Consider the following 8,735-nt stretch of genomic DNA (forward strand, 5'->3'; position numbering starts at 1 on the left):
TATATATATATATATATATGTATATATATATATAGTGAGAGAGAGAGAGAGAGAAAGAGAGAGAGAGAGAGAGAGCGAGAGAGAGAAAGAGAGAGAAAGAGAGAGAACAGGCAGGATACTCTTTCAAAAAATATGTAAACCTTATGGTATGAATCATGAAATTGCGTCGGCGACTATTCAATGATTGCATCGATGAAGATTCTGTACATAAGCAAGGAAGACATATGTCATCTAGATTGCAGAATGAAAAATTTGTGAATGTTTGTCTCTGAGAATGAAAAGAAACGGTGTCGTATTTTATTGGGAAATGTGAATATTTGGTGAATTATTTAATATGGTATACAACTGATAACATGTTAATGGCTTGTCTCAATGTCTAACACCCCGTTCTGAAAACACGCTGTCAAATAGCAGATTGTTGATAGCCTGAAACAATATTTCACCCACAATTTAAAATATTTTCTTGCCTTAAAATCTACACAGAATGAGTTAAGTACATATATACTTCCCAAGTGTGACTGATAAAACTAATTTAGTGAAACTGAATAACTAAATAGTCAGTAATGTCGGAGCATTAGGAAAAAATATATAGCATCTGTTCCCGGCACTCTGTCTTCTGGATTTAGAAACTAGCGTGAAATATTTTATGTTTCATAGGGATGTTGAAATAAAGTACCAATGAAGTGCAGTGAATAGGGAGATTTGTGAGAATGATGGATAAAATAATCGGCAGTGATTTTCCAGTAATTTCACATTGTGAATGCTTAGTCACGTATAGCAATTTTACCTACTTCTAGTTGAGAGTGCGTATAGATTTTTAAAGAATAATAAACGCCCGAAGTAATGCAGTTAGAAGAAACAGATTTGCATTATTCGTTAAAAAATTTACGGCAAAGATGTATCGTATACTGAAGACGCTGTTAGAAGCAGTTCGTCGACCAGATAGCACGTAGAAAAAGGATCTAGAAAGCAGTACTCCACACAAACGGTTCAAATCATATCTCATTTAGGAATCCAGTTGAGGCTTGGGACAAAGTTGGGAAACTCACTCATAGATAAATTTAGAAATGTCTATCCCTGAAAAGTCGACCAGGTATCATGACAAGTTATACCGGCTCAGTATTGTATAAATTGCACCGCCTCTTCATCTGTTTTGAAAACGACTTGTTTATTCATTCAGGCGGAATACGCCAAATGCAATGAAAATGTAATATTTACATAGACAGCTGTAGTTTGAGCATGTGCTTTTAACGCTGGCCAATATCCCCCAAAGGTAATCTCCTTAGTTCTGTATGAGTCCTCGGTCATATATTCACCAAAGAAACGTGTCTATCGTAAATTACTTTTTGCAGGTTCAAAACACTACTCTATACAGTCATTAGAAAGTTTTGGCTTCGTTACGTAGACAGCTGTTTGAGGATGTAAGTGCTAATACGCAACAATATAGTTTATACCCATGTCACGAATTGTTTCATATGTTTCCCTTAGAGATTATGGATACATTTCAAAATAACTCCGACTTTATGGCATTCGCAACGTTGTGACAGTTGGAAAAGTTCAGATAACGTACATAAAGATTATTTATTCATGGTTTAAATAATCCGCAAAACATGACACGTCTACTTGTTTCACATCATGCACGACCCTTAGTGTCATAGTCAGTGTACCCAAGCACGAATTGGAGACAATTCAATCGATTATTTCTTTCATCTAAAGCATTGTTGGTCATAAGCCAATATGTGGAATTTCTATTATTTGATTTTAACACGATTTCTTTGCTCTCTATTGTAATTGAAAATATAGAGTATATGTGTTCTTCAACTCCACTAGAAAACGTTTTTATCCCTACAATTTTTTATTTCAGAAATCTCCCTGATTGACGTTTTTCTTGAGAGCTGAAAGAAAATTGGTTCCAAGCTGTCTAAGACAGGAAGTAATGGTTTGCATTTTTTTAATGAACCTCACTATATAAGAAAAAAATAAGAAGAAGGTATAGACAGTACTAACACACACAAAAAGATACGTTTACGATACACAAAAGTTCTGTTGAGATACCATTTATCAAATATTTCATTTGACTTTATGTCTCACATTATTTGTTACCGAATATATCATCAGCAGTAGCATCATAAACAGGAGTATTCTTGATAATGAAAGTAAAAATATTATTGATAACAAAAGTAACTCTATTTCTCACCGAAGGCATCGATTTTATATCATCATCATTGTGATAATCATTTATTCATGTTGTAATCATTATTGTTGTTTTTCCTTGTCACTGGGACGCTGATTTACATTCTGAGTTGAAATCTGTCTAAGGTCAAATTGACTATTATTCCTTGAGTATCAATAATTTAAAGTACCAGTCATGTATTTGAGACAAATTTATCAAGTGTTGGAGCCAAAAAAAATTTGATATCTTATATCCCTTTAAGAAGATACTATTTGAGCATATATACCGGATAAATCGTTAGAGTACCGAGTAAGATAGTTGATTCTGTAGTTGTGTTTCCGATTGTTTTCGGCCCTGGTTCAAGTCCTGTAGCGGTCGTCTTTCTATTTTATCTTTCGCAGAGAAATGGCTGGTCAAATAACACAAGTATTCTCATTGACCAGCACTGCTATCTAACAAATCAGTCAGTAAGTGTATTATAAAGTTTTACAGCTGCTACTAATATTCCTTGTTTTGTTTTTGTTGGTGTATTCTTCACCAACAGATAAAGCCAGAGAAAAGTGAAGCCATAGATATAGCATGCATGTAGCTATGTTACAATTTAAATATATCTATGCTATCATTTGAAATGTTTTCCTTAACGACATTGTTTCCATATCACTTTGTGCTGCACTATCAAATACAGTTTGCTTTTTATTGTTTAAACGCAATGTATTTTGTCATTTTTTAACAACCTATTTGCTGTTTAATTTCTCATTATATTTTAGTTAATGTTTCAATTTCTATTTATAATTTTACTATCTTCATTTCTTATTATGTATCTGGTTTATTCTCGATTTTAAAACTCTTGAATTCCTCCGGTTAATATTTATTTTCTTAATGATTAAATTCATTTCTTGGTCTCTGTCTTTTTACTCGCTATTTTTCTCTTTTAATCTATTTCGTTCGATTGTTTATCTCTTCTGCTCGTTTGTCATTGATTTTTGTAATTGCTCTATCTTTTCTTCTTTTCGGTGACAATTTTAGTTTAGTTTCAAGCGCTTTAATTTAATTTATCGCTTGTGTACACATACATTTTTAGATTTCACAATTGTCTTTTGTTGAATTTGATTTCTTTTATTTCATTGTTGAGGCTAACTTCTGAAACAATTCTCTTTTAAAATATAACTTTATCAGATTTATAAATGGAACAGTTGACCATCAATTAGTTAATATATATAATAAGGTTGTTATGTTTGACGTCTATTATAGCTAAACACGAGAACATACCATGACATTTTAAAATAGCTCATTAAATACCGATTGCAGCACTTGAGATTTTATTTCAATTCTCTTTTAATTGTTTTATGTCTATTTTTGCTATGCTGAGAGCAATAACTTAATAGATGCAATTCCTTCGGTTAATTCAGGATTGTATTAAATAAGTAGCTTATATTCCCTACTATTTTACGCCAGTAAATTATATGTCGTATTATCTGGAATGTGTTCTATGTTCAAATTTAAAAGTGTACGCAAGCATACTAGAGTATTTTAAGTAGGACCTATGATTTAATTGATTTTAATTACTTTTGATGATCTCCAACCGATACAGCTAATTACAAATCTCTATACTTTGGCATAATTGTTGATGACATAAATATATGTACTAAATTATTACAGAGGAGACATAAGCTATGATTTAGATGTGCTTTGTCTACTAATCTGGAAATGGAATCTTATATTTCTGGTAATTACTTTCAGTACATTTTGATTTCATGCAATTTTGAAGCGCGGACGTACGTGTGGACAGGATATAATGACTGCATCGATTGCCTAACTGTCCTATCTCTTTTTGTCATTATCATACAAGACATCTTTTCATAGATTTCCCTCATCTTATTCTGTGCACATCTTTATGCGACTCATTGAACGTATATTGCTTTCTCATTATTTATATAACCGTCAATATTTACCTGTTTCAACGAATCAACACGCAGATTAATAAGTGTTGGTGTGGCAACGATGGCGTAGAGATTATAGAAGGCAACGTATCGCAGTGTATGTTGTATACTGTTGCCAGCAAAGATGGCGGTTGTTATATCAAGAGCTTGGCGCAGAATCCATGATAATAAACATGTAATTGAAAAATCAGTACCATTTATTTATGCTTGATATAAGAATATGTCATATCGCAATTTCATTACTTTCAAATTTGTGTCACAAGGCCAGTAACTTCAAGGGAGGGCTAAGTCGACTATATCAACTCCAGGACACAACTGGTAGTTATTTTATCGACCCTCAAATAATGCACGATAGAAATAAAAAGCCAGACGAAACACCGACGAGCATTTTACCCAAAGTGTTAACAATTCTCACTTGTTCTCCCACATACTTAGATTTGGAATTTGATTGGAGATTAATTGTTAATTATAATGGAATCTAGAAATCGTAAAGATAATTATAATGATTACATAGATTTAAAAAAAACTGTTTTGTAAGAGGAAGTTTAATTTAGTTGGGGAATAGTGTTAGAATATTTAATAGGAAAATAAATTACTGCTCTTAGTAAGTCTTTGCAAAATCAAATTTTCTTAAATATGTTTCAATTCATGAATCGAAGTCTATATAAAAAGCTAACTTGCATAGAATATAAACATACTTGCCCATGTCTTCAATAGGGAACATGAAGGCACTAAATATGAGAAACGTGTAAGCGTGTTATATTTTTCTCTTTGTAAATTTTAATTTAGATCTACACGTGTATCTTTCAGTGCTAAATACTTTCGAAAACATATTTCCGCGGTCATTCTCCTTTCTAAAACTGTACCATGGTCCCGAAACATATGTCTCCTTGTAGCCAATATGTTTGCGCGTTAATGAACATACCTGTTCGTTGACGACTTAATTTTCGTGTCCGCAAACCACTTTGCAACATAGAGACAACATAATGTGGAGCACAACTACATTTGAAGTAGTTGCATATTAAATCGTTCCAGTTAATTTAAATTATAACACAATTTAATAAAACAAAACAAATCATTTAAACAAACAACTATTGAGATACTTCATCCAAACCCACTGCCGCTATGTTCTACCTAATCTTTTGACCGGTAGAATGTACCATTGTGTTCCAAACTTGAGGCTCATTCATATACACGCAACGCACGCTACTACGTAAAAATTAACAGAAATCCTGAAAATGCGTTACGTTCTCAGCGCAATCATTCACAATTATTCAATGCTTGTGATTAACTGAAACACAACTTTTTCTCCTTAAATTTATCTGCTATTTGCCGCCCTTCGGCAAAGCTGCTTTACAATGCAAAAAGCAGCTGCAATAAAAATGATTGATATTGTAACACTGCATCCAATTCTTCAACCTAACAAAAATATTAAACATAAAGTATTCGACATTTGCAGTCCTTTAATAGCCATAATGGTCGGGGAAAACAGTTATTGGATCATCACATGGTGAAGAGAAATTGTAGCATGATATTTATAACATACCAAGGGAGCGTAAACAATTTATAGTTTTATAGTTTCAAGACCACACATGCCTTTGTAAGCCAAACAAAAAAAATATTGTTTATTATTCATGTATACAAAAGAAAACCCTACAGCGCCATTTATGGCGAAATATGTGCAGTGTTCTAAGACTCGGTTTACATATACATATAATACATCACTGGAATACATACACACATACATACACAAACATACACAAAGATACACGCATATATATTTTTACATATTTGTCAGTATACAGATATACATATATACATATATACATAAGTATATATAGACATGTATGTATCTATCAATATGCACAAACACACACACACAAACTCATATATAACTATATCAGAAGGCATTAACATTTTTAGATTATATGACACTAGTCTTTTATTTCTGAACCTAATATTCAGTATACAAGCTGCAAATAATTTACATAATATAGCAATAACCTGAATGTTAGGAGTTAATTCTACCAGATAGACGCATCTGTTTCCATTGTAAGTACGCGCACACAAATATCCTGTTAACGTAATGACCTATGAAGCTGTGGACTTGAACGCCATAAACAAGTTGTAAACTCATTGTATACTTATTATTCTACGATGTTGCAATATCCAATTAAATGATATTTCGCAACAATTAATCTATCAACATTTTTGGGAAAGGCAGTAACTGCAAAACGCACTAATATATGCACTTCAGATATTCTTAACAATATTTTGTATCACCGTGTTCTGAAGATTGCCGCAGGTTTCGATTCCTGCACGAGATCGAGTTCTCTTCAGTTTTGACGTTAATACTTGTCTTGTCAAATCTAAAAACTTACTGCAGATCTTCAAACGAGATAGAAATACCATTGAAATGAAGCATAAATCAGGCTTCTGTATTAAATATGGAGGGAAACGTTAAAAAAAAATTACCTCTTTGTTGAGTAAAAATTGTTTCATTAGCTATCGTTGGCATATGGGTAACGCTTATTTAATGTGGGTGTAATGATTTTCGAAGAGATAACATTTTTTTAAAATTTTCATATTGCTGACCGGGATAACTGAAAAGCATTCTCCACATCATTATTCAGCATATGTTCGGAATGTCAAGATCTAAGTTTTTCACTAATTGTTAATCTGTAGTTGCAATTATGTTACTTTTATTAAAAGAATGCAATCGAATACTTTTTAAGAAGTTTCAATTTTAATACATCTATATCAATGTGGTTCGGAGGTCTTTTCACTATCGAAGATTCCAGAAAACACTCTATCAAGAAAGCTCATCATTACTCTGTTTGTCAAACACCTCTTGTTCTCTCTTTCTCTATCTCTCTCTCCCTTTCTACTCAAATAATTTCCTTTATAAATACACTATTTTTCGTTGATTCCAAGATTTAATATATTCTTATCAATATGTGGTTTTGAAGTTTCTTTCACTATTGAATATTCAATAAAGCACTTCATCAGGAAAGCTTATTTCTAATTTGTGTAACCTACATATCTCTCTTTCTCTCTGTCTGTCTATCTGTCTGCCTCTCTCTCTCTCTCTCTCTCTCTCTCTCTCTTTCTCTCTCTTTCTCTCTCTCCCCCCTCTCTCTCTCTCTCGCCCTCTACTGTTCTATTCAATTGTTTTCCTTAAAGTATATGCTATTACAACCATAGCTGTCGTCTCATTTAATAATTTCGTCTTCCTTCGACCATCATATTCTATCATTTGACTTCATATACCTCCAATGCTTTCCCTTTCTTTCTTTGTTTCTTTGTATCTTTGTTTCTTTGTTTCTTTCTTTGTTTCTTTCCTTGTTTCTTTCTGTCCTTCCTTCCTTCATTCTTTCCTTCTTTCATTCTTTCATTCTTTCTTTCTTTCTTTCTTTCTTTCTTTCTTTCTTTCTTTCTTTCTTTCTTTCTTTCTTGCTTTCTTTCTTTCTCCGTTCTTTTATATCTCTCTCTTTACCGCCTTTTTAAGATCTATTCATTAAACAATCTAAGTGATTACAAAGTTCTTTGATGTATTGTTTCATTCTCTCTTTATTCTTTCTGTCACTGTCTGTCTGTCTATCTCACTCTTTCTCGGCTGTCAATGGATTTCACTAAAAAATACGTTATTACAAAGTATTTTCGGATATAGTTAACGTATATTGCCCACACGTTTTAGACTATATTTATCATAGATATTACTTTACTGATATCCTCTGATATACAAAAGAACTAGAATATACATACGTAAAAAGAATACATACATATATACATACATACATACATGCATACATACACGCACATGCACACACATATATATACATACGCATATACACCTTATATACTAATAATCATATAAAAGTGCCAAGAATTATAATGCAGTACATATTCTAATTTTGCAAAAATTTTATTTATATAAAAATATTATTTCTCTTTACTTAAGCATGACAAGGTACCAAGCGAGAAACTTCTAAATATTAGATTGATGGAGTACATAAAATCAATGCTTGTGTGACAAGTAGACAATTGAAAATTCAAACGACAGCTTGTGCAATATTAAATATACGAGATGATAATGGATAGAGAAGTTTTGATCTTAAGCAGTTTGCTCGAAGCTGACTCAGAAACACATCACCTAAACGCTAATAACTAATACTTTAACCATTACTTATAGTTGAATTATGTATTAGACTGTGGAATAATATGTGTCGTAGAACGCGTGTGTTTTAAATATATTCAACAGTCATGGGTAATCTGCAGATCTGGTACACTAAAAATATTGCCTTCAAGTATTTTTTTTTTAAAGTGAGGCGTAACTAATTATGCACTCTACCTATACAGCAAATGCAGAAACAATACTGTGAAACAGCAGCATAGTCGAGATGGTATGTTTTTTTCTCTTACTCTTGTTTTTTTGCAAACATCTTCAAAATGACTTTCTAAAATGAAATTCAATTATGCAGCTGAAGAATACATTTTCATTATACATTCTGTCGTGTTCTCACTACATGAATAAATGGAGCTCGTATGAAACGTACGTACTGCTATAACCTATTGAGTTTTTGTTGCTTATCTTCAAATTCTATATATATATATATATATAT

This window comes from Octopus bimaculoides, chromosome 6 (genome assembly GCF_001194135.2).
Source record: "Octopus bimaculoides isolate UCB-OBI-ISO-001 chromosome 6, ASM119413v2, whole genome shotgun sequence".
Taxonomy (NCBI): Eukaryota; Metazoa; Mollusca; class Cephalopoda; order Octopoda; family Octopodidae; genus Octopus; species Octopus bimaculoides.